The sequence below is a fragment of the Mobula birostris genome, chromosome 4, assembly GCF_030028105.1.
Source record: "Mobula birostris isolate sMobBir1 chromosome 4, sMobBir1.hap1, whole genome shotgun sequence".
Taxonomy (NCBI): domain Eukaryota; kingdom Metazoa; phylum Chordata; class Chondrichthyes; order Myliobatiformes; family Myliobatidae; genus Mobula; species Mobula birostris.
Window position 1 is genome coordinate 50,879,526 of NC_092373.1, and position 27,793 is coordinate 50,907,318.

At 41.7% G+C, this 27,793-nt stretch overlaps 1 protein-coding gene across 2 annotated transcripts in view; it reads left to right on the forward strand.

Annotated features, from left to right (window-relative positions):
• Positions 1-12,378: 12,378 nt before the first annotated feature.
• Positions 12,379-27,793, forward strand: part of tbl1xr1a (TBL1X/Y related 1a) — a 176,176-nt gene continuing 160,761 nt past the window's right edge. For both annotated transcript variants that reach the window (XM_072255328.1, XM_072255327.1), the window contains exon 1: positions 12,379-12,761. The gene's annotated coding sequence lies outside the window, so the exon portion shown is untranslated. The remainder of the gene's footprint in view (positions 12,762-27,793) is intronic.

A 27,793-nucleotide genomic window follows, 5' to 3' on the forward strand; every position in this document is an offset into this window, starting at 1 on the left:
TAGTCCCCTCCTACATTTACACACTTAGTCCAGCGGTCGTGGAGCATACGGATCCCTCCTTTGTAGAAGTTGATGTCTTGGACCTCCAGTAAGTGTCCACAGCAGGGGTGATTTATAAGTTTGTGGCCTAAGGTAGGAGGAGATGAGTCATTCAGCTCTCGTTATAAGCACATGCAATTCAACTCTTTGAATGACTATGCAGAAAGTTTGAAGTTAATAACTCACTTCCTTCTACCTTAGGCCACGAACTTATCAATCACCCTTCATTTGTCAGGACTACAAGAACACAAGGAATTCTTATCCTACCCCAATTTTCCAATCTTTCTCAAATTTATCTACCTCTTCAAGTAATTCCCGATGACCAGTGTCTACAACCCTCTATGTTAGAATTCCAGAGATTCACCTTCTGTAAGAATTTCTCGTGCACCTTAGTTATAAATATCACCTACTTATCTTGTAATTATGTCCATCTGTTCAAGACTCTCCCACTTCTGTAAATGTCTTAATATGTGTCCTGTCATGCTCACCCTCTCCCACCCGTATCTTCTATATTTCAATAAGATCACCTTTTATTCTTCTCAACTCATGAGTACAGTTTTAAATTTTTTAGCCAATACTTTTAGGACAACCCTCCCATTTCAGGAAATAACCATAGAATCTCTTCCAGACTGTCTCCAATGCTAGTTTATCTTTAATAAGGGAACCAAAACCATACAAGGGAAGTTTTAACAAAAAAACGTACAAATTACCTGAAATGCCAACAATCCCTCTGGCTCAACAGATGCTAACTGATCTTCTGAGTTCCACCAACAGATCATTTTTGCTCTAGGTTACAGTTATTGCACTTTGTGTCCATGGATATTTGAAGGATTGAAGGTATTGTTTCTATAAGACCATAAGATAAATGAGCAGAATTCCACCATCTGATCCATTGATTCTGCTCTGCCGTGTTATCATGGCTGATCCATATTCCTTCTCAATCTCCTGCCTTCTCCCTGTATCCCTTCATGCCCTGACTAATCAAGAGTCTATAGACCTCTGCCTTAAATATACTCAATGACTTGGCTTGCAGCAATGAATTCCACAGATTCATCGCTTTCTGGCTAAAGAAATTCCTCCCATCTCCATTCTAAAATGATGTTCCTCTATTCTGAGGGTCTTTCCACTGGTCTTAGACTCCCCCACCATAGGAAACATCCTCTCCACATCCACTCTATCAAGGCCTTTCACCATTTGATAGGTTTCAATGAGATTACCTCTCATTATTTCTGAATTCCAGTGAGTAGAAGCCCAGAGCCATCAAATGCTCCTCATGTGATAGCCTTTGAAATCCCGCAATCATTTTCGTGAACCTTCTTTGAATCCTCTCTAATGTCAGCACATCTTTTTTTAGACAAGGGGCCCCAAAGTGCTCACAATACTCCACGTGAAGCCTCACCAGTGCTTTGTAAAGCTTCAACATTACATCCTTGCTTTTATATTCTAGTCCTCTCAAAATGAATGATAACATCACATTTGCCTTCCTCACCACAAACTCAACCAGCAAATCGACCTTTAGGGGAATCCTGCACAAGGACTCCCAAGTCCCTTTGTACCTCAGATATTTGAATTTTCTTTCCATTTGGAAAATAGTCTATCCTTTTATTTCTTCTACCAAAGTACATGACCATATACTTCCTAACATTGTATTCCATCTGCCACTTCCTTGCCCATTCTCCTAATCTGTCTATAAGTCCTTCTGTAGCCTCAATGCTTCCTCAAAACTATCTGCCCCTCCACTTATCTTCGTATCATCTGTAAATTTGGCCACAAGGCCATCATCCAAACCATTGACATATAACGGAAAAAAAAATCCCAACATGGATCCTTGTGGAGCACCACTAGTCACCGGGAGCCAACCAGAAAAGGCTCCCTTTATTCCCACTCTTTTCGTCCTGCCAATCAGCCAATGCTCTACCCATGCTAACATCTTTCCTATAATACCATGGGCTCTTATCTTGTTAAGCAGCCACATGTGTGGCACTTTCAAATGCTGAAAATTGAAGTACACAACATCCACCAACTCTCCTTTGTCTATCCTTGTTATTCAAAGAATTCCAACATAATTTCTGTGCCAAATGACTTGAGACTCTAACTTTGAACCAGTTGTCACAGATAGATACGGATAGAGTAAAGCATACCATTAGGTTTTTATTCACATAGTCAAATTAACTTTTATTGATTAAAATTTCAATAAAAACACCTCTCCTTTGTCCCTTACCATGTTAGCATTTGTTGTGATTTGTGATGGTGGCATGCATGTATCGATTAGGTGTCTTTTGGTATTTAAACAATACTCATTCAAACAATGAGCGCTTTGAATCACAATTATTTGTTCATTATTTAAGTTTTAATTTTTTCATTAAGCAGTAGTTCCAAAGGTCCTGGTCTATATTTACTGGAAAACAAAAATACTTCAGATAATGAAAAATTAAAATGTTGGAATAACTTAGCTGGAAATGACAGCAACTGTGGGGAAAGAGAAACAGTTGATATCTGCTTTGAACTGGGTCATTAACTCCTTTGCCTCCACAGAAACTATTCAGTATTTTTTACTTTTTATTTGTTTCCTATTAAAACTTTTTCATTCTTAGCCAATGCATTAGGCTTGCCCCAGACAATAATAAATAAATAATTATTATCATTTACTGTAAAAATCAACATCTGTATCATGTTAAAAGAAATATTCTACATTTCACATCTTATGAAATAAAGGAAGCCATCAACTGCATACAGACTCTCAGAACAATCCCATCAATCCTACTCCCCCGCATGCTTTCCCTACAACCTATCTTTCTCACATGTTCATCAACATATTTCTTATGATCCCACCAGCCATGGTAGAATTGGGGTCATTTACAGTAGCTGACTAACCTGACAACCAGAATATCTTTGGGATGTGGGATGAAACTGGAGTGCCTGGTGGTGGTGGTGGGGGGGGGGGGGGAGACCACGTGATCACAGGGAGAATAATGCAGACACCATACAGATGGCACCTGAGGTTAAGATCAAAACTGGATTATTGGAACTGTGAGACAACTGCATTCCCTACTGTTTCTTTACGCTGCTTGTAACATTTTGAAAAAAACTTTTTGACATTACTTCCTTAAAACACACTTAAAAATCTGTTTGTATGTCTCTGTAACTAGATTCAGACATAAATTGTATTAGACAGAGAAAGAGCATATAATTGGAATTAAAGAGTGGGCAACTTCAATATGGAACTAGCACCAGAGCAGGCATGATGAGCCATAAATCTGATCTGTGCTAACATTTTTATGGTTCTATTTATAATGGGCTGAGATCTGAGTTGTGTTGATTGAGGTGGCCATTCCATAAAATTCCTCTTTTGTTCATCTTACTTGGACTAATAGTTCTGGTTTACAGTCCCAAGCATAACATTTCAGAATGCTGGCACATTGGAACAAATCATTTGTCCCCTATTTTTTGTGCTGATTATTTTCTTTAAATCGAATTAATTTAACATACTACACGCTCTTTTCTTTTTTTGTTAGTGACTGTATTTTAATTGGCTTTTCAAGTAATACGTGTGTCTTCCTTTAACAACATTGCAGAAGTGATCCCAGAAATATTTGTTTCTCATTTTTTGTGTGGTCGAAAAATGTTAGAAAAGGCAGGACCTAACTCTAGCTTTACATAAATAGTGTATTGTGACTGGTCAGTATTCATCGGGTCCTCTTTGAGTGTCTACTGCTCTATTCAAACTAAGGTTTTGACATATCAATTACATTTATCTTAATTCTACAGGCATCCGAGATAAACTAGATTTTCTTCCCTTTGTGAGGTGTGTGCACTTGCAGCACACAATTTTACTGAATGACTCCAAAACTGAAGAACTCCATGTGAAATGTAAATAAAAAGGCATTGGAAATATTGAGTTTAGGTCTCCTGCTAGGGGAAACCGGTTACAGAGACACTATTGCGCAATTAGAAATAATCATTTACAAAAAAAAAACTCCACTAAAAATATCCTAATCTGATGGACTGTCTTCTGTTATTCTATATGTAACGCTGAAAATCCATCTGAAAATATTCAACTCCTTCCACATTTCCATAAGCAATCCTTAGTTCTACACCGAAATTAAACTTCTCAAGTAATTTGCTTTTGACATCCTGAGATAAAATAAGAAATTACCTATTTTGAATTCACTAATACAAGCAAGAGGTTTTTTGACCATATTGCCAATCTGTAAGCAAACAATCAAAGGAACAAAATGCAAGTTACGTTAATAGAAATACACAATAGCTCAATATTAATCACTGGAAGGACTGAAGCATCTTCATAACAACTACATGTAGGTTATACCAGATCCCACAGAGTTCAAAGTAAATTTATTATCAAAGTACATATACATCACTATATACAAACATGAGACTCATTTTATTGTAGACATTTACAGTAAATACAAAAAACACAATAGAATAAATGAATGACTATACCCAACAGGGCAAACAACTAATGTGCAAAAGACAATGAACTATGGAAATATTAAATAGATTTCGAGAACATGAGATGAAGACTCCTTGAAAGTGAATCCAAAGGTAGAGGGAACAGTACAATGGGGCAAATGAATCTGAGTGAATTATCTCCTCTTGTTCAAGAGCCTGATGGTTGAAGGGGTAATAACTGTTTCTGAACCTGCATCCTGAGGCTCTTGACCTTCTTTCTGATGGCAGCAGTGAGAAGAGAGCATGGCCTGGATGGTGGGGGTCATTGATGATAGATGCAGCTTTCCTGTGACAGCGTTCTATGCAGATGTGCTTGACAGTGGGGAGGGCTTTACTTTTCAGGGACGTCAGTGGATGTCCCTGAACAACCAGTACTTTTTGTAGGCATTTCCATTCAAGGGCACTGGTATTTCCATACCAGGCCGTGATGCAACCAGTCAATATACTCTCTACTGTACATCTATAGAAGTTAGTCAATGTTTTAGATGACATACCGAATCTTTGCAAACTTGAAAGAAAGTAGAGGTATTGTTGTGCTTTCATGGTAATGGCACTTGCGTGCTGAACCCAGGGCATATAGTCATAGTCAAAGTCATAGTCATAGTCATAATTTATTAATCCCGGGGGAAATTGGTTTTCGTTAGAGTTGCTCCATAAATAATAATAGTAATAGAACCATAAATAGTTAAATAGTAATATATAAATTATGCCAGTAATTTATGAAATAAGTCCAGGACCAGCCTATTGGCTCAGGATGTCTGACCATCCAAGGGGGGAGTTGTAAAGTTTGATGGCCACAGGCAGGAATGGCTTCCTATGACGCTCAGTGCTGCATCTCGGTGAAATGAGTCTCTGGCTGAATGTACTCCTGTGCCCACCCAGTACATTATGTAGTGGATGGGAGACATTGACCAAGGTGGCATGCAAGTTAGACAGCATCCTCTTTTCAGACACCACCGTGAGAGAGTCCAGTTCCATCCCCACAACATCACTGGCCTTACGAATGAGTTTGTTGATTCTGTTGGTGTCTGCCACCCTCAGCCTGCTGCCCCAGCACACAACAGCAAACATGATAACACTGGCCGCCACAGACTCGTAGAACATCCTCAGCTTCGTCTGGCAGATGTTAAAGGACCTCAGTCTCCTCAGGAAATAGAGACGGCTCTGACCCTTCTTGCAGACAGCCTCAGTGTTCTTTGACCAGTCCAATTTATTGTCAATTCGTATCCCCAGGTACTTGTAATCCTCTACCATGTCCACACTGACCCCCTGGATGGAAACAGGGGTCACCGATACCTTAGCTCTCCTCAGGTCTACCACCAGCTCCTTAGTCTTTTTCACATTAAGCTGCAGATAATGCTGCTCACACCATGTGACAAAGTTTCCTACCTAGCCCTGTACTCAGCCTCATCTCCCTTGCTGATGCATCCAACTATGGCAGAGTCATCTGAAAACTTCTGAAGATGACAAGACTCTGTGCAGTAGTTGAAGTCTGAGGTGTAAATGGTGAAGAGAAAGGGAGACAAGACAGTCCCCTGTGAATCCCCAGTGCTGCTGATCACTCTGTCGGACACACAGTGTTGCAAGCACACGTACTGTGGTCTGCCAGTCAGGTAATCAAGAATCCATGATACCAGGGAAGCATCCACCTGCATCGCTGTCAGCTTCTCCCCCAGCAGAGCAGGGCGGATGGTGTTGAATGCACTGGAGAAGTCAAAAAACATGACCCTCACAGTGCTCGCTGGCTTGTCCAGGTGGGCGTAGACACGGTTCAGCAGGAAGACGATGGCATCCTCAACTCCTAGTCGGGGCTGGTAGGCGAAATGGAGGGGATCTAAGTGTGGCCTGACCATAGGCCGGAGCAGCTCCATAACAAGTTTCTCCAGGGTCTTCATGATGTGGGAGGTCAATGCCACCAGTCTGTAGTCATTGAGGCCGTTGGGGCGTGGCGTCTTCGGCACAGGGACGAGGCAGGACATATTCCACAGTACAGGAACCCTCCGGAGCCTCAGGCTCAGGTTGAATACATGGTGAAGTACTCACATAGCTGAGGGGCACCGGCTTTGAGCACCCTGGTATGGACGTCATCCGGTCCTGCAGCCTTGCTTGGGTTGAGACGTTTCAGCTGTCTTCTCACCTGTTCAGCTGTGAATTCCACCGTGGTGGTTTCGTGTGGGGAAGGGGTATAGTCATGAGAGCAGGGTGGGGGACTGTGAGGAGGGGTAGGAGAGGAGAGTGGAATATGTGTTGGTTGGGGGCCGACAACAGATGGCTCATGTGTGGGATGGGCAGGGGCCACACTGTCAAATCTGTTAAAGAACAGGTTAAGTTCATTGGCCCGGTCCACATCCTCTGAAATGAATTTAAAGTTGCTGAACCTCCCCCTGATGAGAACTTGCTCATGAATTCCTCCACCTGAAGTCAATAATCAGTGCCTTGGTCTTGCTGACATTGAGTGAGAGGTTGTCATTGTGGCACCACTCAGCCGGATTTTCCATCTCCCTCCTATATGTTGATTTGTCACCACACTGGCTTTGGCCAACAACTGTGATGTTGTCAGCAAGCTTAAATACGGCATTGGAGCTGTGCTTAGCCTCAATCGTAAGCATAAAGCAAGTACAGCAAGGTGCTAAGTAAACAGCCTTGTGGTGCAATATGTGCTGATAAAGATTGTGGAGGAGATTTGCTGCCAATCCGAACTGACTGGGGTCTGCAAGTAAGGAAATTAGGATCCAGTTGCACAAGGAGATACTGAAACCTAGGTCTTGAAGCTTATTAGTTAGTTTTGAGGGATGATAGTATTGAATGCTGAATTGTAGTCAATGAAGAACATCATAATGTATGCACCTTCACTGTCCAGATATTCCAGGGTTTAGTGAAGAGCTAATGGAATGGTTATTTGCTGTTGACCTGTTGTCCTGCACCTCCCTCCCCTTTCTTGATCTCTCTGTCTCCGTCTCTGGAGACAAGCTGTCAACTAACATCTTTTATAAACCTACTGATTCCCACAGCTATCTTGACTATACCTCTTCCCACTCTGTCTCCTGCAAAAATGCTATTCTGTTTTCTCAGTTCCTTTTGTCTCTGCCATATCTGTTCCCAGAATGAGGGTTTCCTTTCCAGGACATCAGAGATGTCCTCCTTCTTCAAAGAATGGGGTTTCCCCTCATCCACCATTGGTGCATTGATGTTGCCTTCACCCGCATATCCAAAGGATATATAGAGGAGGAAGAGTTGGGGAGCACCTCCTCCTCCCCACTCTCCGCTTTCCGCAGAGATTGCTCACTCCACAATGCCCTTGTCCATTCATCCCCACTAATCTCCCACCCAGCACTTATCCTTACAAGCTTCAGGTGAGGCAAAACTTCACTTGCAAATCTGCTGGCGTCATCTATTGTATCCAGTGTTCTCCATGCAGCCTCCTGACATGTCGGTTCATGCTCTGCGGTGTAGAGGAGCAACACCTTAAATTCTGTCTAGGTAGCTTCCAAACCGATGGCATGAATATCGATTTCTCCTTCTGATAAATAACATCCACTCTCCTCTCTCTCAGGTTCCTTCATCTCAAGCCCTTCACCTTTCCCACCCACCTGGCTTCAGCTATCCTTCTTCCCCTCCTTCCCCACCTCATCATTTTATTCTGGTATCTTACCCCTTCCTTTCCTTTCCTGAAGAATGGCTTTGGCCCAAAGTGTAGTTTGGTGTTTATTTCCACATTAGGTTACCTGACTTGCTGAGTTCCTCCAGCATTTTGTGTAGTTTGCTCTGGATTTATAGCATCTGCAGAATCCCTTCTGTTTATGTACCTCTACCTCTTGTATTTTACTTGGTTGTCAGATCAGACCTGAATGCTACTGGCTCTCAGCAGACTGAGAATCTCATGGTTCATCCAGGGCTTCTGGTTGGAGAAGACCGAACTATTTTGTGGGGACAGATATGGCCTGGATTTTATAGGCCATGGTAAAGTAGAAGCTGCCAAGGCCTACAATGCTGACCTTGAATAAAAGCTACAAGTGGATTACTAGCAATTTCAGTGACATCAGGGCGTTGCTGCTTTTAGCTGGTGGGGGGGGGGGGTGTTTGTTGGCCTTGTTGCTGCTTGTGCATAGGAAGGAGCTGGGGGGGGGAGTTGGGGTTCTAACACTTAACTGTCATTCACTCTTTGGCAGCACTCATCTGTTTTTGTGGATGTTTGCAAAGAAAAAGAATTTCAGGATGTATATTGTATTTTACGGTGGGAGGAGAAGATGGCTGCGTGACGCAGCAGCCACTCCGGTGGTGATGTCTGTTATTTGTCAAGTAGGGTGCCGTGCACAATCCTGATTTGATGGAGATGGACGTGAGAGCACAGAGGAACATCTGGAGAAACTTCTGAAATGCCTGCTTTGGTGCTGCTGCTACTGTGTGGTCCAGAATCTCCAGAGGAGAAGACCCCGAGTCCTCGGCTTTGCTTGTTGCTCAGGGGCCAGGGTGGGATCGAAGCACTCGGCAGAGGATGGTGCTCAGAGAGGTTGTATCGGGGGGCTGGTCAGAGGCTCAAAGTTTTTGGATGGACTCACAGTCGGCTGCTTCCAATGCATCAGCAAGTTGGCGGCGCTTGGAGGTTCATGGCGGGGAGAGTTTCTCCCTTCTGCTGCCTGCATGAGATGATGAGTCTATCGGGACTTTGAGATTTTTTTTTACCATGCCTATGGTCTGCTCTTTATCAAATTATGGTATTGCTTTGCACTGTTGTAACTATATGTTATAATTATGTGGTTTTGTCAGTTTTAGTCTTGGTTTGTCCTGTTTTTCTTGTGATATCAGTCTGGAGGAACATTGTATCATTTTTTAATGCATGCATTTCTAAATGACAATAAACGAGGACTGAGTGTCCTCATAATCTAATCTAATCTATATATTTCTCTGACATTAAACGTACCTATTGAAACATGAAATTCCTTTTTTCCAATAGTTTCTGACAGGCTTAATTTTAAGGGCATTGCTGGCATTCAAAAACAATGACTTCATCAAACTTTATTGCACAAATTAAAGTATTTTTCCAATGGCCTTTCTTAGTCCAGCTCTGGAAACATATCGTTATGTGCTACCATTTTATTTAAGCAGATGTGTTGTGGAGCAATTCCTCATGATGAACTACAAACGCAGTATATTTTCCATACATTCCTCAGTACCTTTGGTTCAAAGATATATTATCCTCAGAAATAAAACTAATGACCCCTACACAAGTCTGTAGAAGAAAGATCCAAATCTCCAACACTCTGTATAGAAAAGGTTCTTAATTTTATTCATGAAAAACATGGTCCTAATTTTTCAGCTACGTCCGGGTCACCTTCACCAGCAGAAGTATTTTTTTACATCTAACAAAATTACACCTTTTCATTACTTTCATAAATAATACCCCTTAACCTAAATTCTGAAGAAGAGTTTATGCAATATATCCTTGTAATTTAGCTAGTAGTGAACTTCTTTGAACAAATATTTTTCTGAAGTTGAAGTTCCCATAACAACTCAGTCCTCCATGTGTACTCTAAACAGGGCTCACTTTTATTTCCATTTTATTCCCCCTTTGTGGTGGTTCACGACAAATGGTTCTACAAATAACAGTCATTGTCTGGTATCTTCCCCTGTAATTATTATTCTTGTGTGAGCACTGTGAATATCGATAGACACTTCCACTTTGGGGGTCATTAAAGGCATGCCAGGTCTTGGCTTCACCCGATCTCTAAACACATAACTATACATTGATAAGTAGTCAAAATGGGGATTCTAGCTATTTACTCTTACCAGTTATAAGACCCACTATCACATCCCAGCAAAAATCAAACCATTGTACAACTCTGTTCATCATGGTGAAAAAGGGTGAATAAAAGCTAAATGTTAGTTAAGGAAGGATAAAGAGATAGGAGTAGTATTTTTGTGTATGTAGTGTTACACTAGTATTTATAAACATGCTAATGGAAACTGTGTGGTTATAAAAGTATGGCCCGTGTATCGTTGTTAATTGAGAGAAGAATGTTTTCATTTTTCCTTGAGGTACTGCCTTAAACTGAAGTTTGACTGCATATGTATCAGTGATCGTTCAAATCATTCCAAGGAAAATATAATAAACTGCACTCCAGTTAAAAGCAACAAGCCTCACACAATTTGAGGACTGAACCTGCACTGGCATAGTCGTTGCAGTGGAAGAGATTAGCAGGAACATAGGGGAGAAGAATTAAAGGATGAACGCAAAGCATCTTCAGAGAGATGCAACATCTCCTCTGACTTCAGGGAATCTTTACCCATGAAGCAAAGTATTTTAAGATGTCATTGAGAATTACATTGGGAGCACACAGAAGTCTTGCATAAGCAACAAAAAGACCACGCTTCATAAACTAGGCAGCTCCTCTCCCCATTGTAGAAGAGTCTGGAGACACAAAATGATGGAATCTGAATAAACACCCAAATCTAAAGTAACTCAGCAGCAACGTTCCCTCTAATTTGTAACGAAAAGTTTGCACAAGACTCTTGTGCTGTGCAATTTTTTGCCCAGGTGACAACACGCTGTGCGCACTGAATTTTATATATAGAGGTATTCATTTTAACTGCTAACAACACGGTCAATAATAATTTTGACCTCCTCTGGGTTTGATCATTACCACTCTTGTTCACCTGCATTCAGAAAACAAACGTAGTAGGTAATGAAGGATCTTCCCGCTTGAGCTTTTGCCCACCATCCATTGGTGATTTGCTTGCTAAATGATGCTTTAAAAAGTCAAGTTTCCAAATATCACTCCACTTCTTCCCACTTGCAAATTCTCTGATAACGTTTGCATCGCAACAATACATGCAGGTAAAGCTAGTTTCTGTATCATACATAGCTGTTTTTCATAGCTGCACATTCCTGGCCATCAGCAGTTTCTACTGATTGATTAAGCCATTCTGCTTTCAAGGAACTAGCAGTTCTCTGTGCTTCACACCTTTTGTTTCTTTGGAATTCAACATAGTCAATTTCTTCAATAAAAACAGTATAAATAAGCCATTTCTAATATCTGCAGACATATCATCGAGATGAGGCTGACAGTTTACGTTCCCTTGTGCACTAGTAACAAAAGATATGTATATGCGCACACCTTAGAGGGACCATTGTTCAGCAGGTCAGGCAGCATCTAAGGAGGGAAGTGGGCAGTTGACAGTCAAAATGGACAGACCCTTTGTGTGTGCTTGGAGGATGAAGGGTCCTGACCAGAAATATAGATTGCCCATTTCTCTATGCTGTCTGAGTTCCTCCACCATCTTGTGTTTTGATTTGGAAGTTTTGATTGTAGTTCTCACTTTATCTTCATCAGCTCCCTCAAACCCAGAAAACTGCTGTGGGGAAGTAAAGGGGTTGTTTAAGAATAATTACTGTTACATGAGTCAAGAGCCTAAACTATACTAAATTTGGGTGAGATTGATAGATTATATGGTATTTATTGTGCAGTTGAAATGAAAATCCCAATTTTATTAACATCATGAAATGTATCAGATTTCATGGATTTTTTTGTAATCTTGTAGTTACTTTTGATAATAAGCTCCATTGATAATAAAATTGTAATTGAAGGATTTCCTTTTTTTTGGAAGGAAGCTCTCTTTACTTAAAGCGAATACTTAAGTAACCCCTTTCCACCAGCTTCCAAAATTTTAGCAGATTGCAACTGCCTCTTGAAAACTTCCTCTTTCAAATAAGCATTTCCTACCAGACTCTCCAATGTTGTATGCGATGGAAATGATTTCAATTTGCACCACTTTTTCTTAAAGCAAAGATCTGCATTTCGTAATTGTAGTAATCTGCTGATGACTGTTTAGGAGGCAGCACAAAGTGAGAGTGGTGTTCTTTCCCCGTCGGCCTCCTCCCTTTCTCATACAATAGAGAGCTGTTGCGGCGAGTGAGCCATTTGCGCGGGCCGGGTCACAGCGGCTGGCAGACGTTGGATGGCAGCGAACATTTGGCTGTGTTCAGCCTAACATTCTGCTTCGGCAAATTCTGCACTCACCCAACAAGCCGAAAAAGAAATAAAAACCCACCGTTTAAATCGTCCGCTCCAGCCGGGACATTTATATCACTGACAGCCAGTGCGGATGCCCAGACATTTCCACAATTACCGTCTGTGAAAGCCCGAGGAGCCCCGGCCCCGAGAGGGGGAAGGGAAGGAGTAACAAGAGACCGCCGAAGCCACCAGGAGGACCAGATCCAGACCCAGGCCCAGGCCCGCTGTCTGCGCTCCACGGTGAGTGAGGCCGGCGCTTGGATACCGACTTTACCCTGAAGGCAAGCTGCTGGAAATGTGTGAGGATCCGCGGAAGGACGGAGCCTGTTTCACTAGGCCCAGCGCTGGGGGGGAGGGGAGTTCAGTGACTCCTTCCCCGCCCCCCACCCCCAATAATCGGTCTTGCGGGCCTTGGTGCTGCGTGGTCGACCCCCACGAATGAGACCAGGTCTCCTGGGTGAAAGCGGGCGGCCTTGAGCTTGGGGTGGGTGGTGACTGGGGCCTGGGATCACTCCGCGCGGGGGATCCGGACGAAGGTTTGGGAGAAGCGCGGGTCGGGCCCAGACTCGTGCTATGGGGGAGGGGAAGCGCTTGGCCAAAAAAAATCCTGAAACCCACATGCAGTTACGAACTGATAATAGCGACGGTGGAGGTGGAAGGATGCCTCGTCTGCACTTAAAATGATCAGCGTGCAGTTAATATTACTGAACAAACACACTGTTCCTTGATTCTGAAGTAGTTTTGTAAGGCCTGCACTGTATGTATCCCAGATCTCTTCAAATTTTGTTAATGCTCTGGCTAGTAAAGGATCTGCTGATCGTACTTAATGAAAAAGTTGCTTCAAATGCTTCTGATGTTGATGTGTTTCAAATTTAGTTATATTGGCGATGCATCCATACTTACAAAATCAAGAAAGCCACACAACTTGACAACCAACAACACTCAAATTCATTTTGCATACTCTGCATATTGCTGTCTTGTAAAACTGTAAGATTATCGTTTTACATTCTGAACAAAGTACACTTATCTTTCTGTTGAGTTGTATTGATTAAGATTTGGTTTGCAAAAAAAGTGTGCCATGAATTAATTGTGTTGCTAAATGGTTTTAATTTATATTTAACATATGTACATCGATGAATTAGAGTTGTAAATGGAGGATATTGTTTCTGACCAGACAAAGTCATGCATGTGAGTGAATGTTAAGTGGGGGATCTTCTGTGTAATACTATCTTTACCACAAACTAAGTAATGTAAAAGGCATCAATAACGAAGGGGAATCTAGGTTAATTTGGTACTGTAATTTAATATGATGAAATTACTTTATTGCTATTCCATAATTTTACAGACAAGAATATTCTGTTTTTAATTAGCAAATTACCAAAATCCCATATTTAGGTAGGTGTTATATTGTTCTGTACTTAGATTCTTAAAATATAGCTTATGCACTTTTGATGGTTGTGGGTTTATTTTCCCTTTGTGAAGTGTCCAGGCAAGTTGAAAGAGTTTAATGTGTTTGCTGCATCGCTTGTGATATACAAATGGACCATGAACTGCCATAGAATTAGATGTGAATATTAGGTAAAAATTTGATATCTCTGCAAATTTTATTCGTCCTTTATAAAGTTGATTTTCCATTATCCAAGTATAGTCTTACCTAGATTTGAACAGTTTGAATAGTTACCTGCAATGTAATGGTTCTGGGCCCATTCAATTGGTTTTCTGTACAGTAAATTACTTCACTCTGCTTCCGTAGCTAGCCTGACCTGATTGGTGTGATGCAAAGCAGCCATCAATGGAACTTTCATATTCAGCCCTTAAAAAATTCAGGCCATTGTAGCACTGTTTACTTCTGGCTATAGAATTGTGACAAATCCAGTGGTCATTAGATGCATTCGTAATAATGCTGTTCTGGTTAAATTGATGGTCAGCTTTTGAAATTGCACTTGTTTCTCTTTTACAAAATTTATATTTTGAACACTCTTCCCTTTAAACTAGGTCTAGAAATAAGTTGTGTATCTCTCATCTGCAGTTGCATTCTATTGGTTGGTGGTGTCCCAGTGGCCTTCTCTGTTTTTTGACATTTTTGAATTTTGGGTGGTAGGAATTCTGAGCCAGTGTTCCATTTTATGTGAGAATGAGAACGAGGTGGAATAATGCTTAATCCTAAAAAAAAGGCAACTCCAACTTGGCTGTAAATGATACTATTAGCAGCTGATTTCTCAAGGTACACCACAAGAAGTCACTTCTTTATTGCATATACTGTCATATGTTGTATGTATGGATGTGAACAAATAGTGAGCTCCAAATAGGAAGGGGAGATTTTCATTAGAGGTTCTTGTTTTTTTTTGTTTGTGTTTAGACGGAGAGAGATTTCTGAGTACGTTGGTCTCTAGGTTCAGAGCATGGTAGAGACTTTTGAGGGCTTGATGCTGGTCTAGAACTGAATTTGAAGTAGATACCTATACACTCACATATGCCCATTTCATCTTATGGGTGCAGATGGTTCTCTTGTCCCTAATTTACATTAAAGTAGATGCAGAACCTAATGTAAGCTTGGTATGGCAGGTCATAACAATAATGAGGGTGTCAAGTTCCAGACAAAACTTGCAAGCAAATCAGGACCAGGTGAAATTAAGGCTACGTCCACACTACGCCAGATAATTTTGAAAACGAAGCCTTTTCTCTTTGTTTTGACCTTCTGTCCACACTGAAACGGTGCTTTCAGCCCCCGAAAACGGAGATTTTCAGAAACAGTCTCCAGAGTGAATAAATCTGAAAATGCCTAATATCCATTGCAGTGTGTACGGGGTAACCGGAGCTTTTTAAAACTGCTGTCATGACATGCCTCGTCCTCCTCCTTTATTGTCACCAAACAATTAATACTAGAGCGTACAATCATCACAGCAATATTTGATTCTGTGCTTCGCAGAACCTAACAATTTCAGAACAGATGGCAACGAGACTGAAGCCAGAAGAGTTAGAAATGTACTCACCAAATACTTTGACCCATAGCTTACTGAATAAATAAGTATACTCACTTTGCCCTGTTTTCTGTCCTTGCTTGTATGAAGGTTTACCTATTTATGCAAGTACTTCTCTGACAATAGATGTGTAACAGCCTAATGTAACATTGTATGGAAATACAAGATAACACTGATGCAGACATGTTCTATACATTTAACAAGGTGCTTTATTAATGCAACAGTTAGTCAGTTTTTCAATGTTCGTCGTCAGCCGGGTCATACTGTCCGTGAACTCCCTGTCGGTTGCCTCCATACGCTCCAGTATTTGTTTTTATTTTAGTTTTAAGCCTTCCTGCGCAAGAGCCAAGAGCAATTCCTTTTAAGTTTTTCTACTCTGTAACTGGACAAACGAGCACTAAGTATACCGTTTCCTCTTCGCTTGTTTTCTGTGTGTCCTGCGCGTGCCCAGTAGAGGAGATTCGCCCAAATATCCGTGTTAGTGTGGACACTCGAAACCGGCGTTTTCAGAACTATCCAGCGTTTTCAGAATTATCCAGCGTAGCGTGGATGTACCCTAAATGTAGTTCAAGTCACTTCTGTGAAAATCTGAGTTATGTGTGTACAATGAATGATTTTGAAATGTAAGTTTTTGTTCAAATTAGCATATTGGTTTAGATATTATAGTGACCACTGAGCCACCTGAGCTTGTTAGTTGCTTCCCTTTGTCCTCAGAGCACCATCTTCCTTTGGGAGTCTGGTTTACAGTTAATCTAGACTGAGTGCAATGTACTGCAGACAAGGCCTTTCCCATTGCAGACAACAGGCTGTGCTTCCAGAAAGGCCTTGACAGCTGGTAAATCTCCTAGGCACTAAGGCTGTCAGAGTTGCTGTTCAAGTTGGGTGTTTGTGAATATCTGTATTCTACAAATATTCCAGAGCATCTAGGAAGTAATTTAAAATGTACAAATAAAAATTCAAAACTATTGATTATTTAAAAAGTCAAAATTCTTAACCACTTTCAAAGAAGAACTTCCTTGCAGTTCTTCTGACAATTGTTTCTGGCTATTCATTTGTGTAGGCCTACCATGCCTGCCACAGATTAAACTGACACAGGTTCAGTGGGCAAGTTTCCCACCTTTGACCAGTCTCCCCTTCTGTAAATTCTTGTTCTCATTGTAACCTGTCCTATACAGCCATTCTCTTGGGCTTGCTGATCTAGAATCATAGTGCCACATACCATAGAAACAGGCCCTTTATCCTTTTAGTCCATGCTGAGCATCAGGCACTGTTATTATTTTCCCCAAATTTTAATCAGCTCCGTGCAGATTCTACCATTCACCTAGACACAAGTGATTAAGTTAACAGTCCGCATTATTATGGGATGCAGAAGAAACTGAAAATAAGCAAACTTCCATGCATGGAACCCAAGAGATCAGTTGCAGTCTAGAATTGTGGAGTTGTGAGGCAGCAGCTCTACTGTAAATCACAATTAAAATTTTATAATTTTCTATCTTGTCCCCTAAGCTCCACAACCATCTATGATCTTCCCTTTCTTCTTGCTTTGACTACTTATGCAGTTCTTTAAGAGTTGTAGCATTGGTAGCATGCTTCAGTTCTTAACCTTAGCAAGATGGCACTGGCAAGACACGGCAACATTTTGCAGTCAGCAAACCAAACTACTAACTCTTCCTTCAGTTAGTCCTGACGAAGGGTCTCGGCCTGAAACGTCGACTGCACCTCTTCCTAGAGATACTGCCTGGCCTGCTGCGTTCACCAGCAACTTTTATGTGTGTTGCTTGAATTTCCAGCATCTGCAGAATTCCTGTTATTTACTAACTATTCTATTAATTATACTTTTTCTGGACTACGATCACTACAGTCTGCAGCCTGAAATTTTCCCTTGGGAGTTGTGCTTTTGAACCACCTGTATGACCTGGTGGCGTTTTTGTGGCATCCTGAAGGATTCAGCAAATTGGACTCTGAGAATGTGGGTACGGTTGTACAACCATTGCTGCAGTGGATAGGTCTGGATCGAAACGGGGTGGCCCTGGTCTGAGAGCAGAAAACAAACCAAAATTTAGCTGATTGAAATGCTGAGCCAGATTAAATAGATGAAGGCATTGAGGCCAAGGGTGAAGGACGAACTGGTGTTCATCTTACTACTCTGATAAACTTTACTCATCTCAGTGCTGAACTGGCTGTGTGGGTGTAGCCTGCAGCCAGCGGGCTACTGGATTGGATGTGGTGCTGAACTGGCTCTGTGACTGTGGACTTGCTTTTGAGTACTTTGTGGTTCATGTTCTGTGTGTTATTTGTTTTTTATATTGCTTGCGCAATGTCTTTTCATAGATTGGATGTTTGACAGCCTGTAGTGTGGTTTTTTAGTGACTTCTGTTTTTCTTTGTGGTTGCCTGCAAGAAGATGAATCTCAAAGCTGTATATTTACTTCAATACTAAATGTACTTTGTACACCATTCCCCAGTTCTCTCTGTCTTAACTCATTCACCTTCCTTTTTGACTTCAATAAAATTTAATTCTGAATACATTGTAGGTAATCTGTTGCCATCTCCTGTGGATTTGTGTCAGGTTTTGTTTGATAACTTCCCCATGATGCACCATGCAGGCTGTTTCTGTTTACAAACTGCTTGATACTGTAGAGTTCCTGATGAGCATAATAGTGTGAAAGGAGCCTCTGCTCATTTAATACCTGCTTAAAGTGAAGAGTTGCAATGCTTAAATGTATCTCGGGCCATTTTCAAGTGCCTTCATGATGGTGTCCATTGTAAGAAGACAGCATGAGAGCTGACACTGCTACCTCTAAGCCAGCGGTCCCCAACCACCGGGCCGCGGACCAGTACCGGGCTGCAAAGCATGTGCTACCGGGCCGCGAGGAAACGGTATGATTTGGCGATATGAGTCAGCTGCATCTTTCCTCATTCCCTGTCAAGCCCACTGTTGAGCTATTACGCATGCGAGGTCATTACCCGTGCATCATCCATGTCAGCGCAGGAAGGAGATCAACTCCTCAAGCTTGCAAATGACGGCGGGCTGAAAAGTATGTTTGACATAACATCCCTGCCAGCATTTTGAATCAAAGTCAAGGCTAAATATCCTGAGATAGCCACAAAAGCACTGAAAACGCTTCCGTTTCCAACATTTTTCTGCAAAGCGGAGTTTTCTGTGATGAATGCAATGTAAACTAAATTGCGGAATAGACTGGACATAAGGAACCCCCTTCGAGTATGGCTGTCTCCCATCACCCCTCGTTTGCACCGTGTTGTTGCAGGGAAACAAGCCCAGGGCTCCCACTGATTCAGCGATATTGGTGTGTTGCAATGATTTTATATATTCATACGGGGAAAATATGTGCTGTGTGTTTAATATCCAAACATTACTTAAAATGTTATGATGCTATTGACTTAAATAATCATATAACGATTACAGCATGGAAACAGGCCATCTCTGCCCTTCTAATCCATGCCGAACGCTACCCTCACCTAGTCCAATCGACCTGCACTCAGCCCATAACCCTCCATTTCTTTCCTGTCCATACCTATCCAATTTTTCTTTAGATGATAATATTGAACCTGCCTCTACCACTTCTACTGGAAGTTCGTTCAACACTTACTTCAAGCTCCCCTGATAATTGACTTATCACTATATTCATGCGAGGAAAATATGCGCTGTGTGTTTATTATTAAATTTGTTAGATAAACCCTTTTAGAAACGAAATTGAGTGTATTGGCCACTTATCACCTATATTCTGGTCGTGATTAACCCCCCCACCCCCGACCAGAATCCAGAAAGGATTTGCAGGGAGAAAAAATCAGCAGGTCACAATGCGCATGCGCACTGGTGCCTGCGCAAGGCTTCATGGTCATTGTAGTCTTTTTGGGGTAAACACAACGTACAGTATTTGACTGCTCCTCTTGTCTGTTGGCAACCCTAACCCCCCCTGCCCCCCAGGGTCGGCTGGTCTGCAAGAATATTGTCAATATTAAACCGGTCCACAGTGCAAAAAAGGTTGGAGACCCCTGCTCTAAGCTATGAAATTAGTGCTCTGGATCACTTTATCCATACTGAGTTATTACTTGGGTAGAATTCTTGGGAGAAATGTCCTGTTTGACATACAGAAGGAACCATTCTGGCTATTAGCATTTATAGGTAGCACTGAGTGGTAATGGATTTGGTGCTTTGTATATCAGACATAAGTAGGAGCCATAAGAAATAGATGCTAAGGAGTTTAGAGCGGAATACACAGAATACAAAGCAGAAAAACTTGGTGTTTACTGCCTCCTCTCATCATCCCTTTCACTGCTATCCCATTTGATGCATCTTTTCCTTCTGCTTCATTATATACAGTTTTGTTTCTCACCAGTTCTGCTTTGTTTTTTTTTAACTGCATTGATATCCCTCTTGAATCCATGGTTTAGCATAAGTAATGCCAAATTCTTTATCCAATTCTTTAACGTAATGATCTTGTTTGATACTGTTTTGCTGTACTGCCTTGATATCCCTATTGGGATTCAGCTTCCTAAATAGTGCGCAATAAGGCAGGTATAACTGAAACTATAACCATAGTTATATAGCATTTGGCACAATTAGTTCATGTCAACCGAATTGCCTGAGCTAGTCCCATTTGCCTCTGTTTGTCCATATTCTGCTAAGCCATTCTGTCCAAATGTTAGTAACTTTACCCACATCCATGTCCCTCTGGCAGCTCATTCTGTTGCCCCTCAGGTCCTTCTTATATCTTTTTGCACTCACTTTAAATCTGTGCCCACTGGCTTTAGACTCTCCACCCTGGGAAAAACAAATTAGATCATTTGCCTTATTTATACCCTCACGATCTTGTATAAGATCACCCCTTAGCTTCATACCAGGAAAAAAAATGCCCCAATACATATAGATTTTCCTTATAACTTAAGCCCTCTGATCTCAGGAACATCCTTGTGAAAATTTTCTGAACCCATTCCAGCTCAGTGGCTTGTTTTCTTTTTAAAAGTGACCAGAACTGCACTGCACAGTAGTACCAGTTTCACCAATGACTTGTACAGTTGTAACATGACCTGCCACTCTTATACTCAATTCCCTGACCAGTGAAGTCTTCTTCACCATTTTGTTTGCCTATACCGCCACGTTCAGGGAACTTGCTTTCTAAATTGTTATATGGTTATAACGCAGTCCAGGACATGCATGTTCTTCTCTGGTTTAACTTACCAAAAATGTAATACTTCACTCTTATTTAAGTTAAATTCTATCTGACTTGACAGATTTCCCAGTTAATCTAGATCCTGTTGTAGTCTTGGATAACCACCTTTGCTGTGCACCACACTGCCAATTTTGGTGTCATTTGCAAAGTTACTAACCGTACCAACAACATTCTCATCTTGATCATGAACATAGATGATGAACAACATTGGGCACAGCACCAATTATGAGGCACACTGCTGTTCGTAGGCCTCAATCTGAAAATCAAAACAATCCTCTACTGCCACTCTCTGACTTCTACCATTGTCAATATTATATCTACTTGGCCCACTTGCTCTGGATCCCATGTGATCTAACCTTCTGGACCAGCTGGATATTGCTAAAGATCTTGCTAAAGCCAATATAGACAATGTCTACCACTTGACTTTTGTCAATTTTCTTGGTCACCTGTTCAAAAAAATCTCAAATCAAAATTGTGAGGCAGTTTCCCATGCATAAAGCCGTTGAGGATAAGACTTCCTTCCAGTAACTTTCCAAAAACAGGTGTAGGCTCAGTGACCTGTAGCTTCCTGGCTTGTCTTTGCAGTCCTTCTTAAATAAAGGCATGTTAACCACTCTCCAGTCTTCCTTTACTTCACTCGCAGCTAGTGATGATACAAGCATCTCTTCCAGGCCTCCAGCAATTTCTTCCCACAATGTCTTCGGCTACACCTATTCAGGCCTTTGGGATTTATCCATCTTTGTATACATTAATACCCTTAGCACTTCCTCTTCTGTAGTGTGGGTATGTTCAAAGACATCGCTATTCTCTTCCTTGAATTCTTTCATGGACGTGACCTTATCCAGAGTAAATACAGATAAGAAATATTGCTTAATTACCTTGCCTATTTTTTTTGTTGAGGCTCGCACGTAGATGACCACATTAATCATTAAGGGGTTCTGATCTTTCCCTAGTTATCCTTTTGCTGTTAGTATAATTATATAATCTCTCCTGATTTTCCTCTACCTTATCTGTCAAAGCAATTTCATGTCATCTTTTTGCCCTTTTGTTTTCCTTATGTGTACCCATGTATCTCTTCTACTTTTCTGGTGATTTGCTTAAACCCAGCTGACATCCTCCTTCTTCATTTTCCTTACCAGAGCCTCAATATACCCCCTGAACCAGGATTCCCTTCACTTTAAAGGAACATGTTGGCACTGAACTCTCCTCATCTTACTTTTAAAAGCTTCATAGTAGCTAGATATCCTTTTACTTAAATACTCTCTCACAATTGACCTTTTTCAAGTTCCTGACTGATTAACCTTGTCCCAATTCAGAACTTATGGACCAGTACTACCCTTTTCCTGTAATAGAATTATGGTCACTGCACCCTCGCTGACACTTTCACTTGCCCTGCCTCATTTTCCAATAGGAGGTCCAGTATTGACCCTTCTGTAAAAGAGCTATGTGCATATTGCTCGAGAAAACATTTTTGGCCGCATATCACCCTATTCAAATTCCACCCCACTCACGCCCTCAGCACTATGGCAGTCTGAGTAAATATTGAGGAAGTTAAGGTAACCTAAAATGGCGACTATTATTTTTGCAATCTTCCTAAATATTTGCACCTCTAGTTCCTGCTGACTATTGGGTGACCAATAGTACAATCCCATTAATCACTCCCTTGTTTCTAAATTCCACTCCTATAATCTCACTAGAAGATTCCCCAGGAATATCTTCTCAAGGTACTGTATTTCTATCACCAGTCAACTTCCCAGCTCTTTACTTCACCCCTCCCAGTTTCACGTATCACATTGTGTTTCTTCCTCCCCTCCCCCCACCTTCTAACTGACTCATCTTTTTTCCCTCCAGTCCTGCTGAAGGGTCTCAGCCGGAAACGTTTTGATTACTTTTGTTTTGAATTAATTGATATTAGTTAATGCTATATTTGTTTCAGTGTTCTAAAGTGTTTTAAATGTGTTAATTTGTTAATTTGAACACTTCAGAATGTCATCTAACTAAAGAGTTTTTTTTTGGCTGTCTTTTTCAGCAGCTTCATGTGAAGGACTTGTTCCTTTATCAGAATGCCACAATATTTCTGGTTGCAAAATCCTGCTGTCAGGCAAGCTAGTGAATATGGGGGAACTTTACTGGAAATTGACATAGTTGCTCTGTGTTACTGCCTGCAGTGGACTGCCCAAATTCTGGCCAAATAACTTTACTGCGTTGTTAATCAACAAACACCAAAATTAGTTAATCTGAATTTTCGTGAGAAGCATTGAAAGTGGAATGTTGGCGAGGTTGTCCTTCTTTTTGATCAAGATCTTTAACATCCAACAGAACTTCTTGTGTTGATATCTCCCCAAAAGGATTCAATGGTGCAGTATTTTGTATTGAAATGCAAGTCTACACATGTGGCTTTTCCCATTTTTCCCTTTTTATTTATGTTTGAATTTAAATGGAGAAACTATTGTTTCAATTTGAATGTTTCGCTGGGATTGTCTTACTTTTGATCTCATTTGTTCATTTTATGGTTATGTCTGCTTTAGGAAGGTCTTTGACAAGGGCCCACATAGGAGACTGATCTAATCTGGCCATGTGATTCAGGGCAAGCTGCAAATTTGATCTTAAACTGGTTTGGCAATGAGAGACAGAGATGGTAGGTGGTATTTTGTAGATTGGCTGCCCATGAGTAGAGGTTTTCCACAGGGATCTTTGATGAGGCCTTTCCTGTTTGTAATGGATATGGGTGTAGGTGGCATGATCAGTACGTTTGTCAATGCCATGATGACTGCAGTTGGTGGGGAGGCTGGTCTTAGGCTACCAGGGAATATCCTAGTGAATATCCTGAGTTATGACACAAATCTGCCAGGGCTAGGTTTGTTTCTTCCCCAGAGATAAAGGTATAGTGGGGCGACCAGAACTGTACGCGATACTCCAGATGTTGCTTAACCAGAGTTTTATAAAGTTGCAACATAACTACGTGGCATTTGAACCCAGTGCATCGACTAATAAAAGCAAGCATTCCATAAGCTGCCTTAAGCATTTTATTGACTTGTGTAGCCACTTTCAAGGAGCTATGAACTTGGACCCCAAGATCTGTATTGTCCTGTCTTGTGCCAGTCTTCTACACTATCCACAACTCCTCCATTCTTGGTATCATCCACAAACTTGCTAACCCACCCATCCACATTTTCATCCAGGTCATTTGTATACAGTACATCCCAAACAGCAGAGGTCCCAGCACAGATCCTTGTGGAACACCACTAGTTACAGACCTCAGCTCAAATGTCCCTTCAACCACTACCCTCTTTCTTTTATGCGCAAGCCAGTTCTGAATACAAACAGCCAATTCACAGTGGATCCCATGCATCTTGATCTTCTGGATTAGCCTATCATGAGAGACTTTGTCAAATACCGTATTAAGATCCATGTAGACAACATTCACTGCCCTACCCTCATCAATCTACCATCACCTTGTCACAAAACTCAAATCAACTTGGTAAGGCACAACCTGCCTTGCACAAAACTGTACTGGCTCTCCCTAATTAGACAGGCAATGGTTTCCAAATGCTCAGATGTCCTATCTCTAAGAATTTTCTCCAGCAATTTCTCTACAACTGATGTGAGATTCACCGGTCTATAGTTCCCAGGATTTTTTTCTTGTTTGCTTCTTAAATAGAGGTACAACATTAGCCACTCATCAGTCCTCCTGGACCTCGCCTATGGCTAAAGAGGACATGAAGATGCTGGTCAAAGGCCCAGCAGTCTTGTCTCTTTCCTCCTTTAGTAACCTGGGTAAATTCCATCAGGCCCTAGGGACTTATCCTCCTTAATACTCATTAGGAGGCCCAACACTTTCTCCTCCTTAACTTCTAACCATCCTAATGTAATTATACACTCAGTACTGATCTGCTGGTTGTCCATATCTTTTTCTTGGTAAATACTGAGGCAAAGCGCTCATTAGGTACCTTGCCCTCACTATCCACATCCAAGCAAATGTCCCCCCCCCCCCCATCCTTGATTGATCCCATCCTCTCCCTAGTTCTTGCTCTTGATGTATGTATACAATTCCTTGGGATTCACCTTAATCCTACTTGCCAAGGACTTTTCATGGCCCCTTCTGGCTTTCCCAATTCCCTACTTTAGTTCTTTTCTAGCTTCTTTATACTCATCATGTGCTTCGTTTGATCCTACCTCTCGAAACTTTACATGCTTTTCCTTTTTCTTCTTGACTTAATTCATCACCTCTCTGGAAATCCCAACCTTCCTTTAACAAGAATGTACCTTTCCTGTACTTTGTGCGGTTGATCTTTAAACACCCTTCATGTGTCAGATGTGGATTTGCCAGAGAAAAGGTGTTCCCGATTAAAGTTCTTAGTTCCTGCCTAATGCTCTCTTAATTTGCGTTACTCCAACTTAAAATTGAAAGGTCAGTCACCTGGGCCAGGCTCATTACCCAACTTCACGTACAGTACGGCCCCTCCTCTCGTTGGACCACCCGCATATTGTTTTAAGAAACCTACCTGGATACACTTAACAAACTCTGCCCCATCTAAACCCCTTGTGCTAAGAAGGTCCTAGTTTATATGAGGGAAGTTGAAATCCCCCATGGCAACAACCCTATTATTTTTACACATTTCCTTAACTTGATTAACATGTCTGTTTTTAAATGGCCTGGTGGCTATTAGGGGGTGTGTAGTATAATCCCGTCACTGTGATTGCACCCTTCCTATTACTGAATTATAGCCAAATGGACTCAGTATCTGACCCCTCCATTATGTCTCCCCTGAGTACAGCTGTGATATTGTCCGAGATTAGTACTCCACTTCACCCCCCCCCCCACTAATTCCTCTTCTAGCTTTTCTAAAACCTCATATATTAATCACCCATTCTTGCCCCTCTCTCAGTCAAATTTCAGTAATGGCCACAACATTGTAGTTCCATGTACTGATCCATGCTGTAAGTTCATTACCCTTACCCATAATACTTGTAGCATTAAAATATGAACTATCTGACCCAACATACCTGTTATTTGGATTTTGCCTTTCAATACTTTCCCTGAGATCTACCTTCTGATCCGATCCTTCCCTTACTGACCTGGGGCTCTGGTTCCCAGCCCCTGCAAAACTAGTTTAAACTCTTGAGTAGCATCAGCAAACTTTGCAGCCAGGATATTGGTTCCCCTCCAGCTCTGGTGCAACTTGTCCCTCTTGTACAGGTCAATCCTGCCCCAGAAAAAGTTCCAATGATCTAAGAACTTGAAACCCTGACCCCTGTACTAACTCCTTAGCCACTCATTCATCCGTGCTATCATCCCATTCCTACCTGCATTATCTCGTGGAGATTACTACCTTGGAGGTCCTTGCTTCTCTTCAGCACCTTCCCTAGCTCTATATACTCACTGTGTAGGACCTCTTTTCCCTTTTCAGTCTTTGTCATTGGTGCCAATATGCTCCACAACCTGTAGCTGTTCCCCATCCCCTTTGAAATATCTTGCAGCTGCTCCAATGCATCATGGACTCTAGCACCCGAGAAACAACACATATCTCGATGTCTCTTTTGCAGGCACAGGATCTTATTTCCGTCACCCTAACTATTGAGTTCCCTCGAGCTACTGCATTGCCTGTCTTTAACCTTCGCTGCCGAGCTTCGAGCCAGCCACAGTGCCACCAACCTCGCTGCGCTGCCGTGGTCTGATTGGTTAACACAACCCCCTCCCCCCCCCCCCCCAAGCAGTATACAAAGAGATATTCTTGTTGCTGAGGGGAATGGTCACAGGGGAACCCTGTTCTGACTTCTTTATCCCCTTGCCTCTCCTGGTGGTCACCCATCTACTATCCAAAGGCTGGTGTGATCACCTCTTCAAAAGTCTCATCTATAATATCTTACACCTCTCGAATGATCCTGTATAAAGTTGGCCCTCCTTATCCGCGAGTTCCGCATGCGCGAATTCAACCAATCACAAATCGAGAAAACCGGGAAGTGCTTCCAGCACTTGCTTGAGCATGTACAGACTTTTTTTCTTGTCATTATTCCTTAAACAATGCACTATAACAACTATTTACATAGCATTTACAAACGTTTGTACATTGTATTAGGTATTATAAGTAATCCAGAGATGATTTAAAATATACGGGAGGATGTGCGTAGATTATCGTGGATCGGGATCGAAAAAAAAAACGGAAGTTCTCTTACTAGGTAAGTCGGAACAGGTACATCTGGTATTATTTAGCGTCGGTTAGTCAAACGTTTGTCTCAGTAAATTTTTTTACCTTTCTACGCATATAAAACACTTAAGAAACGTATGTTTCAGTGTTGGGCTCGGGAATGGAAATTCTCGAGTTTGATCCAGTGACAGGTTGCTCCCGAGCACGCTCTCCATCCCTGCCTGGTTGATGTGGAGGATCAAAAACTCAAAACCCCAAAACCCAATAAATAAACCACTGCATTGCTTAGTAATAATTGTAGCTTAAATCGGGGTAGGGCTTTTCTCACTTTATCCTTTAAAATTGTTCCGATTGTTGACTGACTGTAGCCTGACGCTTTTCCAATGACCGATGGCATTTCACCTCTTTCCAATCGCTTTATTATTTCCACTTTATTTTAAGTTGCGAGCGTGATTATGAAACACAATGGATTCAGAGCTCTGCCACTGGGTCCTAATGTCCACTGCACTGAGACTTGTTGAATAAGGTCCGGGGTTCCGCTGGGTCCTAAGGTCCACCACATATAGACAGGTTGAATAAGGGACTTGAGCATCTGCATTTTTTGGTATCCGGGAGGGGTCCCGGAACCAATCCCTCGCGTAGATAAGGAGGGCCGACTGAACATCCAACTCTAGCTCCAACTCCTTGACCCAGTCAGTCAGGCACTGAAGTTGATGCACTTCCTGCAGATGTAGTTGTCAGGGGAACTGTCAGGTATCCTGAATAACCAAGTCTTGACGGGAGGAGCATTCCATCCTGACTATTCTATACTAAAATGTTTGGCACAACGTTGTGGGCTCAATGGCCCGTTCTTGTGCTGTACTGTTCTATGTTCTATAATTGCAATATATAATTTTTTGGTGGATGTAAATAGAACAGGTGGCAGGAAACTGTCCCCCTTGAAGGTGA